The 22,680-nt window shown below is 46.7% G+C and overlaps 1 long non-coding RNA gene across 1 annotated transcript in view; it reads right to left on the bottom strand.

Annotated features, from left to right (window-relative positions):
- The window catches only part of LOC139176745 (uncharacterized), a 277,046-nt gene that overhangs the window by 109,819 nt on the left and 144,547 nt on the right, over window positions 1-22,680 (bottom strand). The window contains exon 2 of the long non-coding RNA XR_011561185.1: window positions 2,135-2,398. This is a non-coding gene — a long non-coding RNA (uncharacterized lncRNA). The remainder of the gene's footprint in view (window positions 1-2,134; window positions 2,399-22,680) is intronic.

Here is a 22,680-nt window from a genome sequence, read left to right as displayed (position 1 = left end):
AAATTAAAAGGAAAAAGAGACGCTGGTCATGTCAAACAGAAGTGAGGATGCAGGCCAGTTAGAATTCTCCTACACTGGTGATTAGAACACAATATGGCACCACCACTTGGGAAAACCACCGGGCAGTATTGTATACAGTTCAGTTCAGTTCAGTCACTCAGTCGCTCAGTCGTGTCTGACTCTTTGCGACCCCATGAATTGCAGCACGCCAGGCATCCCTGTCCATCACCAACTCCCAAAGTTCACTCAAACTCATGTCCATCGAATCGGTGATGCCATTCAGCCATCTCATCCTCTGTCGTCCCCTTTTCCTCCTATCCCCAATCCCTCCCAGCATCAGAGTCTTTTCCAATGAGTCAACTCTTTGCATGAGGTGGCCAAAGTATTGGAGTTTCAGCTTCAGCATCAGTCCTTCCAAAGAACACCCAGGACTGATCTCCTTTAGAATGGACTGGTTGGATCTCCTTGCAGTCCAAGGGACTCTCAAGAGTCTTCTCCAACACCACAGTTCCAAAGCATCAATTCTTCGGCACTCAGCTTTCTTCACAGCCCAGCTCTCACATCCATACATGACCACTGGAAAAACCGTAGCCTTGACTAGACGGACCTTTGTTGGCAAACTCATACTCTTATCATGTTACCTAGTAATGTGACTCTTAGGTATTAACTCAGGAGCAATAAAGCAGATGTCCAACACAAAGACCACAAACACATGTATGTATGTGAATGCTCATAGCAGCGTCATTCATAACCATCCCAAACTGGAAACAGCCAAAATGTCCACCAGCTGATGAATGGATACACAAAAAGTGGAGTCTCTATACGGTGGACTATTACTGAACCATAAACAAGAACAAACTACTGATACACACAACAACACGGGTGAACCTCAAAAGCCTTATGGAAAGTGAAAGAAACGGAACAAAAGGCTACAGGCTGAATAATTCCTTTCTATGACATTCTGAAAGAGGTGAAACTTTAGAGACAGAAATCACATCAATGACTGTCAGGAGCCTAGAGCCCAAGATGGACAAAGAAGCACAAAGGAACTTTGGGAGGGGATGGCAGTTTTCTATATCTTGATTGCAGTGGTTACATGATCATAAATACGTTAGAATTCAGCAAACTCATCAGTGAACTTATGGATGAAAAGATGTATTTTACTGGATATAAAGTAAATCTCAATAAATTTGACTTAAAAAAAATAAACCAAATGAATCCCAAAGTGCTTACTTTGGTTACTAAACCCTTTTCCAGAACTAATTCTTTGAACCCTCCTAGGAACCTTCCCAGGTGGCTCAGCGGTAAAGAATCTGCCTGTCAATGCAGGAGACTGGGGTTCGATCCTTGGGTCAGGAAGATCCCCTGGTGAAGGAAATGACAACCCACTCCAGTATTCTTGCCTGGGAAATCCCATGGACAGAGGAGCCTGGCAGGCTACAGTCCATGGGATCCCAAAGAGTCGGATATGACTTAGTGACTAAACAACAAGAAGAACCTTACAGGGCATGTAACTAGTATTATCACCATCTTACAGATGCAGAAAATGAGACACGGAGAGGTTGAGTAACCTGGCCACCATCCCCCAGCAAGTTACTGGCAGGCCTGGAACTCAGTTTCAACAAGTACTGACTCAAGCTCACACTGTTAACCACTGCACCATCTTTGTAAAGGGGGGGCAAGGCCACGTGCACAGGGGAGATGGGGCGGGGAGAAATGAGCACAAAGAGGATACAGCCTTGTTCCAGCCCCAGAGATGATTTCCCCACCATTGCTGCTCCAATTCTTCTGGCTCATTCCTCAATGCCAACCAACTCCCTCTGGGCCCCTAACCAGAAAGTCAGCACAATTCTGCGAGAAAAGAAGACTGCTTCCTCCAAGCGCTCGGTGGATTTCCGTGACCCATCTTGTCGGCGCTCAGAACACCCATGACAATTTCTCCTGAAATGTTTCCCAAGTGAGCACTCTGGCTGCCCTGGCCAGCGGGGGCTCTGATGGTCCCCGTTTCCACCTGGTGTAAATGCCTGTTGACTAGGCTCGCGAGGCTCAGATCCGACCTCGTTCCACCCCGTGAGATCAAACGCAGAAGGTGCATCAGAGGATGCTGTCGAAAGCCCATTTCTCCTTCTCTTACCAATGTGAGTTGGAAGGTGGTGACCGGAGGGGTGTTTTTCCAAACAGCAGGAAAAAGTCAGCAGGGGCTGCCAACCCGGGCCCTGGGCCTGATGTGTGGGAGCAAGGACTATAGGTCCCGGTCTGGCTTCCAACTCTGGAGCTTCATGAAGGGTCACAAATGTCTGTGCTGAAATATTTTCCTCCCTGCTCAGCTGGAAAGATTTGCCAGACTCCATACAAAGTCTTCTCCGAGTAAGCAGCTGGAACCCAGTGTCCAGGGACCCTAGAATAACAAAAATGAGAACAACTGCTTAAACAAGGAGAAGTCTGAACAGCTTGGCGAGATCTTTTTTGACTCCGCCCTAGGGTTTGTTGACAGTCAGTTCAAGTGGGATTTGAGCCCAGCGGTATGGAGGAGTTGGGAATCATAATGCCCTTCTGGACTTTGTTCTCAAACTTTATCATTCCTAGGTTTCTACTCTTTTCTTAGTCGCCTGGCAAGCGAGTTTCATGTTGAGGGCCACGTCTGAGTGGTTTGTTCTATTTTTATGTTGAGAAGGATTCTGGGGACTTCCCGGGTGGTCCAGTGGTTAAGAATTCGCCTTGCAATGCAGGGACACAGGTTGATCCCTGGTCCAGGAAGATTCCACGTGCTGCTGAGCAATTAAGCCCATGCGTCACACTCTGGAGCTCACGTGCCACAGCTAAAGAGAACCCCACGATCCGCACAGCCAAGTAAATAAATAATTAAAAAGAAAGAAAGATAGATTCTGGGCTAAGCATGGACTCAGTGAAAACTATTGTGATCCATTAGTGATGTCTGCCATGGGTGAGGCAAGGTGGGGACACAGAAGGCATGCCACATGTTTTCCATCCCTGTTTTATACAAAAAGGATATAGCAATAGGAGGAAGACTCCAGGAAAAGAAAATGTCAAAACATGAATGCAATCTGATTTGCTGCAAACCACCAGATATCTTTTAGAAACTGCACATGATAGCCAGAGCTGCAGCTACTATCTCTGGCCCAACTCCGGAGAATTCAAAAAATCACTGGTGGTAGAAGTTGCTCAGTCATGTCCAGCTCTTTGAGGCCGCATGGACTGTAGTCCCAGGGACTATAGCCCACCAGGTCCCTGTGTCCATGGAATTCTCCAGGCAAGAATACTGGAGCAGGTTGCTATTTCCTCCTCCAGGGCATCTTTCTGACCCAGTGATCGAACCCAGGTCTCCTGCACTGCTGGCAGATTCTTTACCATCTGCTACCAGGGAAGCCTCCTGTCAGAAAACACTAGATATCTGCAAAGTGTACAGTTTTCTTTTGAGAAAGACACAGCTTCTTCTGCATAAAGATGTCATGATTGTGCTCTGCGGTGCTCTACTATCCAACCTAGCCACCATGGATTCATGGAAGGCACAAGTTCTTGTAGATAAAATTTTATGGAAACACATCATTTTGTTGATGTAGTGTTTCTGAATGCTTCTGTACTCCAGCGATGGAGTAGAATAGTTGTGACAGAGGCTGCATGGCCCACAGAGTCTGAGATATTTATTATTTGGTCCTTTACTGAAAGTTTACTGGCCCCTGGATTAAACAATTGCCATCCAAGCCAAAAGCAATTGAGGGAAGTCTGTTCCTGATAGGAGTCAAGCATTTATAAGTTGTCTTGGAGACAGACTGCCCTATAAAAGCGTGCCATATTGGCTGATGACAATTACCCCAATTGGATTCTCTGTCTCTCTCTGCCTCCCTCTCTGTCTCTGTCTGTGTCCCACACACACATACAGACACACACACACACACACACACACACACACACACACACACACATAGTATGAATGAAAGAATTTACTGGAACCATTGTTAGATCCAGAGTGGAAATGGAAATGAATCATTGGTCTACTTATCCAGGAGGATTGATCCCTATCCTGGTCTTAAAAGTATTGAGATACAAATGTGTTTATGGCTACTAAATTCTCTGTGCTTTCACACTTTCTTGCACGTCTTTAAAACAAATTCTCATCACCTAAGGGCGGTGGCTCAGACGGTAAAGCGTCTGTCTACGATGCGGGAGACCTGGGTTCAATCCCTGGGTCGGGAAGATCCCCTGGAGAAGGAAATGGCAACCCACTCCAGTACTATTGCCTGGAAAATCCCATGGATGGAGGAGCCTGGTAGGCTACAGTCCATGGGGTTGCAAAGAGTCGGACACGACTGAGTGGCTTCACTTCACTCCACTTTAAGGGCCAGAGGGTCATGAGAGTTCATCTGATACCACCTCTGGTGGCACCTTCCCAGTTCGTTGTCTTAAGACACTGGACAGTGAAAGAAAGAGTAGCGGTGATAGATTAGTGATGTCTGCCGGGGCAGTGGAAGGAGAGATAATAATGTGTGCTATATATTTGACAACTTGGGCTTCAGTTAATTGGAGGTGTTTCTTCTTTGCAACCAGTATATCTACCCTCTCACCACCTTCTCTCATCTCTTCTGGAAGGTAAAGCTTGTAAACGATCATTCTGCTCTTGATTATACACTTGTGTGCAATTCTCTCCTAGTCGTTTCATATGCCATTTTGATTTCCTCCACCAAATGACAAACATCTCAAAAATATGCCATTGATCTTATTTTTAAGAAGACTCTTAGCAGCAGGTACCCTACTAGGCCTGTGGAACTCACTTCATGGCTCCTTGAGCCTCATTTGAGCGCTGGGGCCCCATCCTTCCACTTAGAAGTTTGATTCTTCATGTACTCCTATCAACTTGGAGGAAGAACTTCCTCCTTCTAGCTGTTCTAAATGTTTCCTTTAACTCCTCAATCCTCTCTTCTTGCTCAGCCCACCGTGGAGAGGCAATGGAACATCTCTGCCCTGGCTGGCTTGGCCAGGGGCCATATGACTGCAGAGTCCCTGTCTTCTCAGGGCCAAATGACCATCCACGAGAAGCTGAAATTACACTTCTTTTCCAAGTTCTCATCCTGACCTGTGTCTGCTTCCTTTCTGGCCTCTAAGCTTACCTTCAGCCCTGCCCCCACCCTCTCAATGACCCTTCTCTCTAAAACAGTGGTTCCCAACCTTTTCGGCACCAGAGACTGGTTTCACAGAAGACGGTTTTGCTACGGACCAGGGTTTGGGGAGGCGGGGGGATGGTTTCAGGATGATTCAAGCACACTAAATTTATTGTGCACTTTATTTCTATAGTTATTACACCAGCTCAACCTCAGATGATCAGGCATTAGATTCTAGAGATTGAGGACCCCTACTCTAAAAACACAACTCGCAGAGGATCCCGTCCAACAAACGTGTTTATTAGTCTCTGGGTCTTACTTTGGTGCAAATAGAACCCCAATGCTGTTGGGAGTGGTCAAGGGGCAGCTGGGTTGGAGACACTGGTATGCAGCTCACCCAAGTCCCCCACCAAGCATTCTTTCTCCCCCATCCCAAGGCCAGCCCCGTCCCTGTTACAGCTCTGCTCCCAGCATCATCCTCAGAGCGAGACACCTGGACCAACTCAGGTAAGAAGGAGCCACCTTGTGGAAAGGTAAGGACTTCCCTGACTAGGTGCCATGCACACACCCATTTCCACTTCTTCAAACCACAGGCTGATCAGCTTCCCCTCCTGTCATCACAGTGGACTGGATCCCATACCCTCTCATTCAACTTCCAACCCATTGTAAGGATGGACGGTCAAGCACATGGGCCCTTGGGATTACCAAAGTCTACCCTTCTCGGCCTCCTCTTGGAGACAGGGCGTGATTACTGCATCACCTACCACCCCAGACCCACTCCTCTTCCTCCCACCCCACCTCCTGCTCATCTCTCCATTCTGACCTTGGTCACATTTTCTTTTCCTGGGGGCTGAGCCCCTAGGGTCTTCATATCATCCTTTCAGCTTGTGGCTGGATTCCAGGCTTAGAGAGTTTATCCAGTGTAAACAAGAGATCCCACCAATGCCAACGGCTAATGGGAACCACTGTACTGTCTTTTGAGAATCAGGGGGTCGGCACCTCCAACTGGGGATTACGAGGCTGCCTTCACTGTTTCCCACAGTTCCTCCTACTGTGCTGGGCGTCCCAAAGACAGCTGATGCCTTACCCAGTCTCTGCGTAGCAGGGAAGCATGAGAACAGGAAATTGGAGAATGGAGAAGGAGATGGGAGAAGAGGAGGAAAGAAATCTTTAAGAACTGCCCTACTATGTATAAAATAGATAACTGATGAGAACCTACTGTATAGCAGAGGGCACACTACTCAGTGCTGTGCGGTGACCTAAACGGGAAGGAAAGCTAAAAAAGAGGGGATATATGTATACATATGACTGATTCACTTTGCTGTATGGCAGGAAACTAACACAACATGGTAAAGCAACTATACTCCAATAAAAATTAAAAGAAAAAAGAACACAGAAAAACTCCATGTGTTTGCTGGTTCAATTCCAGGCTTTAAAATGTAAAGAATTGCCTGTTGCTTTTTCTTTTTTATACATAGATTCATAGCCTACAGTGTCATTAACAAGCCGAGCAGACATCAATTTCATAGTTACATCTCCATCTGGTTATTGGTGCTAGTGACATTAACGATGCCCTTAATAGTGAAATCCACAGATAATCCCCCAACCTTCCAATTGCCTTGTCTTGGTCCCTCCTCTGAAAACTATGATCTCTCTGCAACATAACCGGAAACTGTCCTTTCACCTCCTTTTAATGACTCTGCCCACTCTTCTCAAATAGAGACCTATGCCCAAGCAATAAGGGATAAATCTTATTAGTAGATTATACTCCATCCCCACCCACTCCCCAAGGAATCCTTGCCGACACGGTGCATGCCTGGGCCATTCTTTCAGGGGTAGATTGGTGGACGGGCTTCCCCGGTGGCTCAGTGGTAAAGAATCTGCCTGCAGTGCAGGAGCTGCAGGAGATGTGGGTTCAATCCCTGGGTAGGGAAGATGCCCTGGAGGAGGGTATGGCAACCCATTCCAATATTTTTGCCTGGAGAATCCCATGGACAGAGGATGCTGGTGGGCTACAGTCCATAGGGTCGCAAAGAGTCAGACACAACTCAAGAGACTTATAAGCATGCACAGATGGAAGGATACCCAATATTTGAAGTATTACAGTGCTATCTTTCTCATCCTACCAGTCAAGGAAGCTGTAAGGTGGATAGAGAATGGACCAGATTACAAATCAGCAAGACTGAGTTCCAGTTCCCCTGGTTCTTCCAGCTGTTTTGTGTATAACCTGGGCCAAGTCTCATCCTCTCTTCTGCCTCAGTTTTCCCATCTGTAAAATAGAGGAAATAATGCCTATCTTGCAGGATTGGGGTGAGAATTCAATGAGAGGGTCCATAGAGTGCTTAATCAACAGTGGCTGGCTCCTGATGAGGGCTCAGAGACTGGCTAGCTATCACCATCTTCAGCCGTTATTATTGATCAATATTGTCAACTTCAAGAACCCTCCTCTCCACCGGAGCCCCCTCATCCTCAAACGCTCTAGCTATTAGAGAAGAACCCAGAATTGGCTCCAGAAAAGACCCCTCTCCACCCCTTCTGCCTCCTCCTCCGCTGTCTGTTGGGGGTTTGCTGACAAGCCACAAGGCCCAGAGAGAAAGGGCAGCCTTGAGCGGGGCTGGAGACAGGCGGCCGGCGGAGGCGGCCAGTTTCTTGCCCACAAACAAAAGTTGCCTTTCATCCGATCCACCGTTCTCGAAGAGGACTCAACTTCCTCCTTGCCCGGGGAAGTTGTGCATGAAAGCCGACAACAGAGGCGAGAAAACCGCCAGCGCTCTCAGCGCGCGATAAAACCATTACAATCAATTTAGGCAGCTCGCAGGCGCGCAGACAGACTCGGTGTCGACTGGATTCTGTTACCGGGAGCAGAGGGGTGAGGGAGGCTGGGAAGGGGGGCTGGGGCAGGTGGGCGGCGGGAGGTGGGGGTGGGGGGCCTTCTGGGAGGCTGGAGCATTTGGCCTTCCTCGGATGGGCCCCCATTAAGGCTGCAGGCTGGCGCCACTGCTGCGGGGGCTCGCTACCCGCTGAAACTGTCATCCACCGCTCTCTCCCGGAGGAAGGGAAGATGGGTGCGGGGGGTGGGGGGGCCACCAGTGTTAGCTTAACTCCTGTGGTCTCGCAGACTAATTGCTCACGGTGGAAACACGCCTCAAAGTGCTTTGGCCTCGTCAGGAAGAGGGGATGAGATGCCTCCCAGGCCGCAGAGCATTGATCTGTTTCCTCCCCACCCCCTCCTTCTGGCGGCGCTCCCTGACATACCCCCCTCCACCCAAGCCCGGTGTTGCTCCGGCTTCTGCTCCTTGTGACTCTTCTTCCTTTTTTTTTTTCTTAAGTGTTTTCGAAGCGTGTGTTTAGCAGGAGTGGTGCCTAAGTGCTAATTGTTACACCACAGATTGATCGGCGACGAGATGGCTTGCCAAGTTCCTCCTGGGGGAGGGGGCAGGGGAGGAGGGAGGAAGGACGGAGAGGGGCGGGGGCGGGGGAGAAGGGGAGGAGGGGAAGGGAGGAGGAGACCGCTGGAAGCCGTTGTGGGAGGGGGAAGGCACGCGGAGGAGAGGGGAATCCTTGGATGCATCTGAGTTTCCTCTCCATCGGTCTTTCTGGGTTGGAAAGGATGCCCGCTGTTGGGAGGTGGCAGCTGGGCCACCTCTATTGATATTATTGTTTTGGGTTTGGGAAGAGTGGCAAAGATTTAGACACAAGCGCTGTCCCTGGACCAGGCTCAAGCTGATGGAGAGGAGCCAGGGTGTAAACGGGAGGTCAGACATTCCCTGGCCCTGGACAGGGAGAGCCTGGCTTATCCATGAGACCTTCTCAGCATCTCTACCCGGGGTCAAGGTAGGGGTCCCAGGTTTGCACACTAGAGGACCTTGTACCTACCCCACTCCCCTTTATCACAGTTACCTCTTTAACCACCTGGCTCTTTTTACTGGCCAGCATGCCCCTTGATGATCACAACCATTGCTGGGCCAACCATGGCTGGGTCAGCAGAACTTAACACAAAACCTGATGCCCTGTTCCTAAGGTGCGTGGGTTCGATATGTCTGGAAAAACTGGTTAGCTGACAACTTTAGGACTCCAGAAAGATGCAGACAGCAGGAGGCCCCTTTTGGCTCCCACAATTCCTTTAAAGATAATACAGGGTGCTTCCTCACAAGGTACAGAATCTTTGCCTCGGCAACTAACACCCCCAAACATTCCTACCTCACAGGTGAGCCTGAAGATTCAGAGTGAGCATCTGCTTAAAGTAAGACAGTATGGAATATATAACTGCAATTGTGAGATCCTATCAGGTTGGGAGAACAGCTTTGGACCCGTGTCCAAACTCCATCTTCCAGGTAGAAGGGAAGATGGGGATAGGCGATGTAAGTGGTGAGGGCACTTTGAAGTTAGACAGCCTGCATCCCACCTCTCACTACCTCACTGCCATTGGCAAGCTTTCCAATGCCTCAGCTTCTTCACCTGTAAAATAGATGATGACGATGCGTGACCTGTAGGGGGCGCTAAGGGCGGAAAGAAAGGACACCTGGTGAAAGGTAAATGCTTCTGTGTCCTTGCTGTAGCTGTTCAGTTGCTCAGTCGAGTCTGACTCTTTGCAACCCTATGGATAATAGCCTGCCAGTGTCCTCTGCCCATGGGATTCCCCAGGCAAGAATGCTGGAGGGGGTTGCCATGCCCTCCTCCAGGGGATCTTCCTGACCCAGGGATCAAACCCACGTCTCCTGCATTGTAGGTGGATTCTTTTAAGGCTGAGCCACCACGGAATGCAAAAGTAGAAAGTCAAGAGATATCTGGAGTAACAGGCAAATTTGGCATTGGAGTACAAAATGAAGCAGGGCAAAGGCTAACAGAATTTTGCCAAGAGAATGCACTGGTCATAGCAAACACCCTCTTCCAACAACACAAGAGAAGACTCTACACATGGACATCACCAGATGAGCAACACGGAAATCAGACTGATTATATTATCTGCAGCCAAAGATGGAGAAGCTCTATGCTGCTGCTGCTGCTGCTGCTAAGTCGCTTCAGTCGTGTCCGACTCTCAGCAACCCCATGGATTGCAGCCCACCAGGCTCCTCTGTCCATAGGATTTTCCAGACAAGAGTACTGGAGTGGGGTACCATTGCCTTCTCCGGGAGAAGCTCTATAGAGTCAGCCAAAACAAGACCAGGAGCTGACTGTGGTTCAGATCATGAACTCCTTATTGCCAAATTCAGACTTAAATTGAAGAAAGTAGGGAAAACCACTAGACTATTCAGGTGTGACCTAAATCAAATCCCTAACAATTATACAGTGGAAGTGAGAAATACATTTAAGGGACTAGATCCGATAGACAGAGTGCCTGATGAAATATGGACGGAGGTTCATGACACTGTACAGGAGACAGGGAGCAAGACCATCCCCAAGAAAAAGAAATGCAAAAAAGCAAAATGGCTGTCTGAGGAGGGCTTACAAATAGCTGAAAAAAAAGAAGAGAAACTAAAAGCAAAGGAGAAGAGGAAAGATATACACATTTGAACGCAGAGTTCCAAAGACTAGCAAGGAGAGATAAGAAAGCCTTCCTCAGTGATCAACCCAAAGAAATAGAGGAAAACAATAGAATGGGAAAGACTAGAGATCTCTTCAAGAAAATGAGAGACAAGGGAACATTTCATGCAAAGATGAGCACAATAAAGGACAGAAATGGTATGCACCTAGCAGAAGCAGAAGATATTAAGAAAAGCTGGCAAGAATACACAGAAGAACTGTACAAAAAAGATCTTCATGACCCAGATAACCACAATGGTGTGATCACTCACCTAGAGCCAGACATCCTGGAATGCAAAGTCAAGTGGGCCTTAGGAAGCATCACTACGAAAAAAGCTAGTGGAGGTGATGGAATTCCAGTTGAGCTATTTCAAATCCTAAAAGATAATGTTTTAAAAGTGCTGCACTCAATATGTCAGCAAATTTGCAAAACTCAGCAGTGGCCACAGGACTGGAAAAGCTCAGTTTTCATTCCAATCCCAAAGAAAGGCTATGCTAAAGAATGTTCAAATTACCATACAATTGCACTTATCTCACACACTAGCAAAGGAATGCTCAAAATTCTCCCAAGCCAGGCTTCAACAGTATGTGAACCATGAACTTCTGGATGTTCAAGCTGGATTTAGAAAAGACAGAGGAACCAGAGATCAAATTGCCAACATCCACTGGATCATCAAAAAAGCAAGAGAGTTCCAGAAAAAAACATCTACTTCTGCTTTATTGACTATGTCAAAGCCTTTGACTGTGTGGATCACAACAAGCTGTGGAAAATTCTTTAAGACATGGGAATACCAGATCACCCGACCTGCCTCCTGAGAAATCTGTATGCAGGTCAAGAAGCAACAGGTAGAACTGGACATGGAACAATAGACTGGTTCCAAATAGGAAAAGCAGTATGTCAAGGCTGTATATTGTCATCCTACTTATTTAACTTATATGCAGAGTACATCATGAGAAATGCTGGGCTGGAAGAAGCACAAGCTGGAATCAAGATTGCCAGGAGAAATATCAATAACCTCAGATATGCAGATGACACCACCCTTATGGCAGAAAGTGAAGAAGAACTAAAGAGCCTCTTGATGAAAGTGAAAGAGGAGAGTGAAAAAGCTGGCTTAAAACTCAACATTCAGAAAACTAAGATCATGACATCTGGTCCCATCACTTCATGGCAAATAGATGGGGAAACAATGGAAACAGTGAGAGACTTTATTTTTTGGACTCCAAAATCACTGCAGATGGTGACTGCAGCCATGAAATTAAAAGACACTTACTCCTTGGAAGAAAAGCTATGACCAACCTAGACAGCATATTAAAAAGCAGAGACATTACTTTGCCAACAAAGGTCCATCTAGTCAAAGCTATGGTTTTTCCAGTAGTCATGTATGGATGTGAGAATTGGACTATAAAGAAAGCTGAATGCTGAAGAATTGATGCTTTTAAATTGTTGGAGAAAACTCTTGAGAGTCCCTTGGACTGCAAGGAGATTGACTAGGAGAACCAGTCCATCCTAAAGGAAATCAGTCCTGAATATTTATTGGAAGGACTGATGCTGAAGCTGAAACTCCAATCCTTTGGCCACCTGATGTGAAGAACTGACTCATTGGGAAAGACCCTGACGCTGGGAAAGATTGAAGGCAGGAGGAGAAGGGGACAACAGACGATGAGATGGTTGGATGGCATCACTGACTCTATGGACATGAGTTTGAGCAAGCTCTGGGAGTTGGTGATGGACAGGGAAGCTTGGCAGGCTCCAGTCCATGGGATCACAAAGATTTGGACATGACTGAGTGACTGAACTGACACCATGAAGCCCAAATGCTCTTTATGCAGTGGCTATTACAATCACTGCACGGTCATTTTCTTTCTTTGTTCTGGAATATTCAGTGTCATATATTCTTGCTACTCAGCGTATGGAGCAGCAGCCTGGGCTCGGCTGGGAGCTTCTGAGAAATGGAGAACCTGGGACCTTGCCCCACATCTACTGAACCAGATATGCATGTTTCCTTAACCCTCAGGAGGTACAGCTGCACTGGAGTTTGCGAAGTGCTGGCTATACCACTCCAAAGCCCCTCCCTCTTGACCTTGAATGTAATAGATGCACAGCTCATGCCTATACCTCTTGGTAAGGACATGAGTCTCTGCTTGGTCTTCTACTCTTTGGCCAACCAGGAGCTGAGGTCCCCGGTTGGGGTTTTGCCACTCTTTCTTCGGGCAAGCATCCTCTAGGTGATGCTTGCTCCCTGGGAAACCAAACTCCGGACAGTTCTTCCCTGCAAATAACTACCCTGCTCAGAGTTCAACTGTAGCCTTGACCGGTGGATGAAGTGTCCAGGGAAGCAAGAGAATAATATGGTTCAGGATGTCCATGCTGGGACCAGCCCTTTGTGCAAGTGCTGAGAATAGTTCATGAGACATAGTTATTTTAATACATGCCCATCCCTCTTGTGCCTGCCTCAGGGCCTTTGTTTGTGCAGCTCTTTCTGCTCATAATGCTTCTATCGCCAACTGCCTCCTTTGCATCATACAAATTTGACCCAGATGTCTCCTTCACAGGGGCATCTTCCTCCCTGACCTCTTAAACATCCACCCTTTCTCTCTCTCATTACCCTATTTTTTTTCTTCTTCAGCACTTATACATGCTGGAAATGCTCATTCACGGATATCTTCCTTATCTGCATCCACCTATCCACCAAATAGAACTAAGCCCCTTGAGGCCAGCAGGTCTGTTCTCATCACCACTGTTCCCATCATGCCTGGAACAGGACATAGTGGTGCTTCAAAGAGATCAAACCAGTCAATCCTAAAGGAAATCAACCCTGAATATTCATTAGAAGGACTGGTGCTGAAGCTGAAGCGCCAATACTTTGACCACCTGATGCGAAGAGCTGACTTATTAGAAAAGACCCTGATGCTGGGAAAGACTGAGGGCAGGAGGAGAAGGGGTCAACAGAGGATGAGATGGTTGGATGGCATCATCGACTGAATGGACATGAGTTTTAGCAAACTCGGGGAGATAGTGAAGGACAGGAAAGCCTGGCATGCTACAATCCACGGGGTCAGACATAACTGAGAGACTGAACAATAAGGTGCTTCAAAAATTAATGCACTGCCTCGAGTTTCCTGATCTATAAAATGAGGATAAAATAGTGCCTTATGCAGAAGTGTTTGTGAGATGGTCATGGAAAGATCTTCAATCAAGTACTGATGTCTGATTAATACTAAATAAGTAACAGTGATTAATTACAGCAGTAGTAGTGTCATTATCTATTTATTTGGCTTTGCTGGGTCTCCACTGTGTCTCACAGGCTTTCTCTGGTTGTGGGAATAAGGGGTTTCTCTGGCTGTGGTCTGGGGCTTAGTTGCCCCACAGCATGTGGGATCTCAGTTCCCCAGCCAGGGATCGATCCTGCGTCCCTTGCATTGGCAGGTGGATTCTTAACCACTGGACCACTGGGGAAGTCCCTAATATAATTTAATACCAAAAACAAGCTCAAAGAGATCTTCACTCACCTCTACTCTTGAAAATAAATGCTACTATTATTAGGACTACAAACCACTACTACTATGAATAATGATCTAAAAAGACAGTCACAAACATGGAAGTCCATTGCCATCTCAAACTGGTATTTTGATTTGTGCATGAGCTTGTTTGGGACCTAAGTTAAAATACACAGGGGTTTGAATAGCAGAGTCCAGCAGTTAGTAAGTTAAAATACACAGGGGTTTGAATAGCAGAATCCAGCAGTTAGTAAGTTAAAACACACAGGGGTTTGAATAGCAGAGTCCAGCAGTTAGTAAGTTAAAATACACAGGGGTTTGAATAGCAGAATCCAGCAGTTAGTAAGTCACTGATGAATGAACAAATGAGTAATATTTTCTAACTGCCTGTCCTGGGGCAAATACTATACCTGTGTGAGCCTCAACTTCTTCATCATGGAATTCTGGGTAATAATAGCTATTTCATGAAGCATGGTGAGGATAAAGAGACACAATGCATGCAAAAGCAGCTGGCTGGGCCATAGCAACCCCTAACAAATGTTGCCTTTTCTAATTTCATTCTTTCTCCAGCTCCTGTCCTTGAGCCATACTTAAAAGTATTTGCCTCATTTTATAGGCGAGGAAATGATGCTCAGAGAAGTGTGAGAGTTTGTCCAAGTCCCCCATCCCTTCTGCCTCTTTCTCTCTCTCTCTCCTAAACACACTCTTATCTATCAGGGAAGCAAGGATAAAAATCTGAGTTTCTGCTTCCAGCTCATTCCCACAAGAGACAGCACCAAGATTCCACCCCAGTTCCGTCCTTCAGCTCTGACATTTGGTAAATCTATCTCCAACAATGTTAGTGAGCCCTAGGGGGAATCTCTGAAGTCATTTTAAGACCTATAAACAAATTGTGAAAAATTAATCTTTGTCTGGGACTGCTGATCACCTGCCTTCTTCAACCCAGTCTAAGGATTCCTGCAGGGTTGGTTGTCTTAGATCTTTGTTTTACAAACTATTCCTTCAGCTTTAATGCTATTTGTCCTGTAGCTTCTCATATGGAGATACTGATAAGGATAATGTTTGCAATGATAATTATGATGAGGGTAAGGAGGAGGGGAAGGATGGTGATGTTGATGACGAAGACAATAGCTAGTATTTTTGAGTGGTCCCTTTATGCCCAGTTCTCTACCTAACATTCTAAAACTGTGTTTTCCTCTTTAAGTCTCAAAGTAACCTCATGACTTAGGTATTTCCTTCTTACAAGTGAGGGAGCAGAGTCTCCAAGAAGGAAAGCTGTTGCCTGGGGTCAGGCAGTCAGTGCCCGGTCAGGCCTGGACGTGAAGCCAGATCTGTTTAACCTCCAAGTTGAAATGGTGATCTCCGATTGTGTCCAGTGGAAGCCTTGGAAAAACCTCTGGGAATCCTTGGGCTCTGGGGGACTATATTTGAAGTGCACTAGTCTCCGCCTCTTCTGAATCCAAGCATCTGTCATTTTACATTGTTGGATGTTTGAGCTCTATAATCCCCTCTGCTGCTCATTGTAAAAATTTGAAAGATGAAAGAAAGAACTGACAAAGAAAGAGACCAGAACACAAGCCCGGTTAGTATTTTTTCTCCAACAGCCCTCTGGCCACCAATCGCCAGGTAAGGAGACTTCTACTGTAGGCAGGGTATATTTTGATAATTCCTGGGTTCAGACCTGAGCGCCACTGCCCCAGTTGCTGTCTGACCTTAGGCAAGTACCCTGATGTCTCTGAGCCTCACCTTCCTCATCTGATAAAGATAATAACAACTCCATAGAGTTGTTACTGGATTAAATGAAATCCTCCATTTAATTGTTAGCACACTGCCTGGTTTATGATAAGACCTCCACAAAATCTGTATGTATAGCTATACAAGGGCTTTCAAAAATTGTGCTTAGCAGCTGAACATTCTTTTTTCTTAAACACTTTAAAGTCAGTCTTAAACAGAGACAAATATAAAAGGCAGATAAGATGAAGAGCCGCTCTATTTAAAGTGGCACCCCCTCCATCAGAAATCCCTTTGGCATAAGCATAGCATCTTTGGAAGTCAGCTTCAAAACCACTGGGCTACCCAACAATTGAGTACCCAACTACATGTATCCTATCCTCAAGGTCAAAGTCCCTTACCTGCTCCCCACCTGCACCATGAGAGGACTCAAAGGAAGAATCTTATGGTTCCAAAATAATGTTGCTGTTGCTTTTACTTCTTCCTTCTATTTCAAGAGCTATCAAATAAGAATTTTTTGATAAGGGATGATTTAGGCCAATATTACTTACTATACAACCATCCTGAATGGATGGGGCATGGATGGATGGATGGCTAGGTGGATGGATGGATGAATGGAAGGCAGGATGATGGATGAATAGATGGATGGGTGGATGGATGGATGGGTAGATGAAACATGGCTCAAGAGAGAGATAAGTACTAACAGGCAACCTGTCCACACAAGCAATGATGATGCATAAACTTTCTGTCTAGAGAGGGATTAAGGGACGGGAGAGAAAGTAATGGCCACCAGGCTCCACGGCAGGTGATTATCTCACATTACCTTGTTTAATCCTCACCTCTGCCCTCAGAGGAAGAACTTGTCTCCCCTTTCTGCAGAGGAGGAAAGAGAAGATTAGAGAATTTCAGCAACCTGCCCAAGCTATGAAGCAGCAGGCCCAGGTCCTTGTCATCAAGTCACCATGCTTTCTGCATAGAAGTTTTCCCCCTATAGGGGATTTTCCAGAAACATCATAGAAAGTTATTCAAAGAAACTCAGCCAAGAGAAGAAAAGGAACAAAAGAGAGGAAAAGAAAGAGACAAGGCTTAAGGATACGGAAAGACTAACATCTGTCGGGCACCCACTGTATACCAGACCCTGGATTTTACATGCATTTTCAGTTTAACTCTCACCAGTAACCCATAAAGTCGTGATCATTAACTTTATGTTCGGTAATGAAGAAATAGAGACCCAGAGAGGTTAATAAGGAACTCTCCCAGTATCACACCCTCATTTGTCCAGGTCAAGAGCTTCTATGTGAAACAGATCAGAAGTCTAATTCCACGAGACGGAATTTTCAGAAATGAAGAGGATCAAGAGAGAAAAAGGGACAGAACATATGCAGATACCCAAATAAGGGGGACAAGAAGGAAAAGCCAGATGCGGACTGGAAGGAGGAAGGGAGAGGAAACACACTGGAAACAGAAAGGGGGAGGATGAGGAAGGGCAGACAAAGGGCCGCTTTCTGGATCTGCTCCTGTCCAGAGAAGCCGCAGCACAAACTGCAGCGGACGGTTCCCCCTCACACAAAGTGGCTTTTAGCTCCCACGCCTCCCCTCCCAGGGCCAGGCGAGAGACGACTGGCGTCGGCTGCAACGTGTCTGAGGGCGCTGGCAGGAAGATCCCAAGGAAAGCTCAGTGTCTGGGGTCATCCGATTAAAGGAGGCGGTGAGGCTGCAAATGGAGGAGGCAGGGGGGACGGGGGAGAAGGAGGGGCAGAGAGGGGGGCAGCCGACCCCCATGACCTCCTGCCTGCTCTAACCCGATATAACAAATAGTCCTGGAAAACAAAATAGTATTAACCCTTCCAGCCAGGTCAACCCCTTCTGCATTTGCCTGGGACTGGGGCCTCTGCCTCTCAGAGGGTTTAACTCTTACTTGGGACCCTCCAGTCGACCGCCACTTGACAGCCCTGTTCTCAAATGCATCTGGATTCAGCAGATGGGACGCCCATGGGAGGGGCAGAGAGGCCATGGCATACAGTCAGGCAGACGTAAGGTGCCTGCTGCCTGTCAAAAACTGCACAGGAGCTCCTGGAGTAAGAATGATCTCCAGACTCTTTATCAAGTCTGAGGTTGTATTCTGACTGGATTCTATTAAAACAGTCATATTTCCTACTTCCCCTCTCCACCCCCAAATTAGATTACTATAAAGCCTTGGTACACAGAGCGTGGTGGTCCAGAGGCCGGCCGTCTCAGCATCACCTAGTGGCTTGTTAGAAATGCAGAATTTGGCACTTTACTGGTGGTCCAGTGTTAAGACTCCAGGCTCCCAATGCAAGGGGGCACCAGTTCAATCCCTGGTCGGGGAAGTAAGATCCTGGATGCTGCAGGGTGTGGCCAAAATAAATGAATAAAATAATGACATTAAAAAATAAAGAAACACAGAATGTTAGATCTCACCCTAGACCTGTTAAATCAGAATGTGCATTTTAACAAGACGCCTCAAGGTAAGTGCTGTGCATGTAACAGTTTCAGGAGCCACCACCCAGCTTAAGAAATGATTTTCCACAAAAGAAAATTTGTAACTATATATGGTGATGGATGTTACTTAGACAGTATAGTGATCATTTTGCAGTATACACAAATATCAAATCATTCAGTGACAAAGATCTCATATTTGATTGGTCAATTATATCTCCATATAATTGGAGGTCAATTATACCTCCAATTATACCTCTATTGGTCAATTACACCTCCATATAAAAGAAAGAAAAGAATTTTCCTGTTTAAAACATCTGTCTTAAGCAGAAACGGAAGGTACATGCACTTCAAACACGACAGTAACATTTTTTTAAATTTGTTTTTTTATTGAAGAATAATTGCTTTATAGAATTTTGCTGTTTTCTGTCAAACTTCAACATGAATCAGCCATCAGTTCAGTTCAGTTCAGTTCAGTCGCTCAGTCGTGTCCAACTCTTTGCGACCCCATGAATCACAGTACACCAGGCCTCCCTGTCCATCACCAACTCCCGGAGTCCACCCAAACCCATGTCCATTGTGTCGGTGATGCCATCCAACCACCTCATCCTCTGTCGTCTCCTTGTCCTCCTGCCCCCAATCCCTCCCAGCATCAGAGTCTTTTCCAATGAGCCAGCTCTCCACACATTAAGTGGCCAAAGTATTGGAGTTTCAGCTTCAACATCAGTCCTTCCAGTGAACACCCAGGACTGATCTCCTTTAGGATGGACTGGTTGGATCTCCTTGCAGTCCAAGGGACTCTCAAGAGTCTTCTCCAACACCACAGTTCTAAAGCATCAATTCTTCGGCGCTCAGCTTTCTTCACAGTCCAACTCTCACATCCATACATGGCCACTGGAAAAACCATAGCCTTGACTAGATGGACCTTTGTTGGCAAAGTAATGTCTCTGCTTTTTAATATGCTGTCTAGGTTGATCTTAACTTTCCTTCCAAGGAGCAAGTGTCTTTTAATTTCATGGCTGCAATCACCATCTGCAGTGATTTTGGAGCCCAGAAAAATAAAGTCTCTCACTGTTTCCACTGTTTCCCGATCTATTTGCCACGAAGTGATGGGACCGAATGCCATGATCTTAGTTTTTTGAATGTTGAGCTTTAAGCCAGCTTTTTCACTCTCCTCTTTCACTTTCATCACGAGGCTCTTTAGTTCTTCACTTTCTGCCATAAGGGTGGTGTCATCTGCATATCTGAAGTTATTGGTATTTCTCCCGGCAATCTTGATTCCAGCTTGTGCTTCCTCCAGCCCAGCATTTCTCATGATGTACTCTGCATATAAGTTAAATAAACAGGGTGACAATATACAGCCTTGATGTACTCCTTTTCCTATTTGGACCCAATCTGTTGTTCCAAGTCCAGTTCTAACTGCTGCTTCCTGACCTGCATACAGGTTTCTCAAGGGGCACGTCAGGTGGTCTGGTATTCCCATCTCTTTCAGAATTTTCCACAGTTTATTATGGCCCACACAGTCAAAGGCTTTTGCATAGTCAATAATACATATGTCTCCTCCCTTCTGAACCTCCCTCCTATCTCCCTCCCCACCCCAGCCCTCTAGGTTGATACAGAGCCCCTGTTCGAGTTTCCTGCGCCATACAGCAAATTCCCATTGGCTATCTATTTTACATATGGTAATGTAAGTTTCCATGTTACTCTTTCCATACGTCTCACCCTCTCCTGCCTTCTCCCCATGTCCATAAGTCTATTCTCTATGTCTGTTTCTCCACTCTTGCCCTGTAAATGACAGTTAACATTTTAACCTAGTCAAATCATCAGGACTTTTATATTTCTGAGAGCCACAGTAATCATGTTACTTGACCAAGTATTATTGCTGGAGTGTGTTGAGTACGGTGGTATCAGGGAGAGTAGATAGTAGTTTTCATCAGCTTAGCCTCAGTTCAGCATCCCTTCCCCTCTTACTGGAGAAAAAAAATGCCCCTTTTCTAGAGAGCTACTGCTGCCAACTCAGTCCAAGTGTTTCTGATGGTGCTGCCAACCCTGGACAGGACATGGATGGTGACTGAAGCCAGGGCTGATTGAGGGTTCACACAGTATGGCAGCCTACTCCCCCTTCCCCCATCATGGAGCAAATGACCCAAGAGAGGGCAAGATAGAAGCCGCAGTGTTTTTTCACGACCCAGCCTCCCTCAGCAGCCACAGACATCATTTCCACAACATCCCATGGGTGATGCAGGTCAGCTCGATTGCCTGTGGGAGGGAACTACACCAAGGCACACATTCCAGCAACGGGGTCTCCAACTGCAGAGCATCTTGGAGGCTGGCCACCACAGTTGGTGAATGCAAACACACGAAAACTATTTATGACGCCTGCTATCTATGAGACCACCATGCCATTTTAAAGTTAGGGAAGATGAAAGTCACGGAAGGCAAGCAATCAATTCAAGGTCCACGTTTAGGAGGGTAAAGGCGACGGTGTGAAATGGCCACCACCTCATAGCCCAGCAGCCTTCTCCCATCTTCCTTACTGCTGGGCAGCCAGGATTCCAGGGTGGATCAAGCCACTAAGATTTCAGCTTGGCAAGAACCGGCACCCTAGGCTTGGCCAACCTCCAGACTCCTCACCCCTCCTGCCCTCTTCGTGCATCATTTATTCCAAGAGCCCAGCTATAAATATCCACTTAGTGAAATGCCTTGCTCTGCGGGCACCCTCTCCCCCCACCCCCCGCTGCCTGTACCCGGCTAAGGCAATGCCAGCTTGCAATCAGTCTGCAATCTGAGTCCACTTTGCACACCCAGCACAGACTGGCAGCCCAGGCTAGTCTGTGGGAGCGCGCTGGCAGGCCCCCAAGATTGCTGTTGTAAGTTAATGGCACAGCAATTTTTGTTTAAAACACTAATGAATGTTAAACAGGTGATGTTATCCCTATAACTGACAGGTTTCCCTATTTCTTTATTTTCTTCTTTTCTTCCTCTTTTCCTTCCTCCCTATTTTTTAATGCTTGAACGTCTCTCCTGATGTCCAGAGTCACCTGGACACAGGGTGACTTCAGAGCCAGAGGACAAGCATACACAAAGGTCGCTGGCTCCGATCAGCAACCCAGAGAACTGTCTGGTGAGACTGAGGCTGGACTCCGCCCTCTGCTTTTGTGCCTCCTTGAGAAAGACTTTCCAACTTTGAGATTCAGGAGATTCTGAGAGAGTCCAAGATACAAAAGATGGGAGTCCTCTTGACACAGTGTGGGATATTTGCTCTCTACATGTGAGACATCATTGGAGAGAAACCCTGGTATCCCTTTAGCACTGAGTGCAGTGTAGAGTCATTTTTCCTTTTTAAGCTCCCTCTGCTCAATATCTAATAATAAAAAAATCCATTGCTGACTAATAATCATAAAAAAGAATCATGTAATTATTGAACAGAGACGATGGAGACCAGACCCTGAGTGAAGCCCTTATGTTCATTATCCCAAGGAGTCTTCACTACCCATTGCAACCAGGAAACTTGGGCTCAGAAAGGGGATGCTATTTGCCCAAGGACACAGAGCCAGAGGAGTCTAGAACAGAGACCTGCATGCAGGCAGCCGGCCTCTCAGTGCAAGGCCATTTTCTCCAAAGCATCTTGAGGTAGGGCTGCAGGAGGACCATGGTGCTCATTTCCACTCATATCCCTCCTCCAAGGATAAGTGAGGGAAAACCCTGTCTGATTGCTGAAGCCAAGACCTGCTCCTCTAGGAACATATGTTCATTTCTCTCCAGGCCTGTCTTTTTTTTTTTGGTCCCAGCTTCATAGGTGTGAATGTGTGGCATCCACTGTGCCATGGCAGTAAGCTAGGGTGCTTTCTGGAGGAGGCAGGCTTTAAGGGACTTTAAAACAAGCCCAGCTGGGGTTTGGGAGGAAAAGGCCAGATCTCTGGTTCCCTGCCCTCAGCCCACAGACCATCTATCCATTCCAGGTTTGAGCAGCCCTCAGGGCAGCTTTATGATGAGAATAGAGGGTCGGAAGGCTCAAAAAAGCAACAATGGTGCCCATGCCCAGACATGACGGGCTTGATCTCTGCCAGCCGCTCTACAAGGCATCCCCAAAACTCCTTCAAGGGAAGCTGTATCTTCCTATTTATATGTGAGAAAGGGGAGCCCCCCAAAATTCTCTCCTCTCTAGATCTGTTTTTTCAAATTCCCACTGAGGGCTAGGAGGGCGCTTAGACATGGGGAAGGGAGAAGCGCCAGGCCACCAGGTCCCCTGTCTAATTTTCAGTCTGAGCGACTCCACTGACCATTATGTCTGAAATTTCAAAATTAGAAAGCCCACTTAACCAGACTCTACTCCAGGGCAGAGAGCAGC

This window comes from Bos indicus, chromosome 17, assembly GCF_029378745.1.
Source record: "Bos indicus isolate NIAB-ARS_2022 breed Sahiwal x Tharparkar chromosome 17, NIAB-ARS_B.indTharparkar_mat_pri_1.0, whole genome shotgun sequence".
NCBI lineage: Eukaryota > Metazoa > Chordata > Mammalia > Artiodactyla > Bovidae > Bos > Bos indicus.
This window is presented reverse-complemented; position numbering and strand designations above follow the sequence as displayed.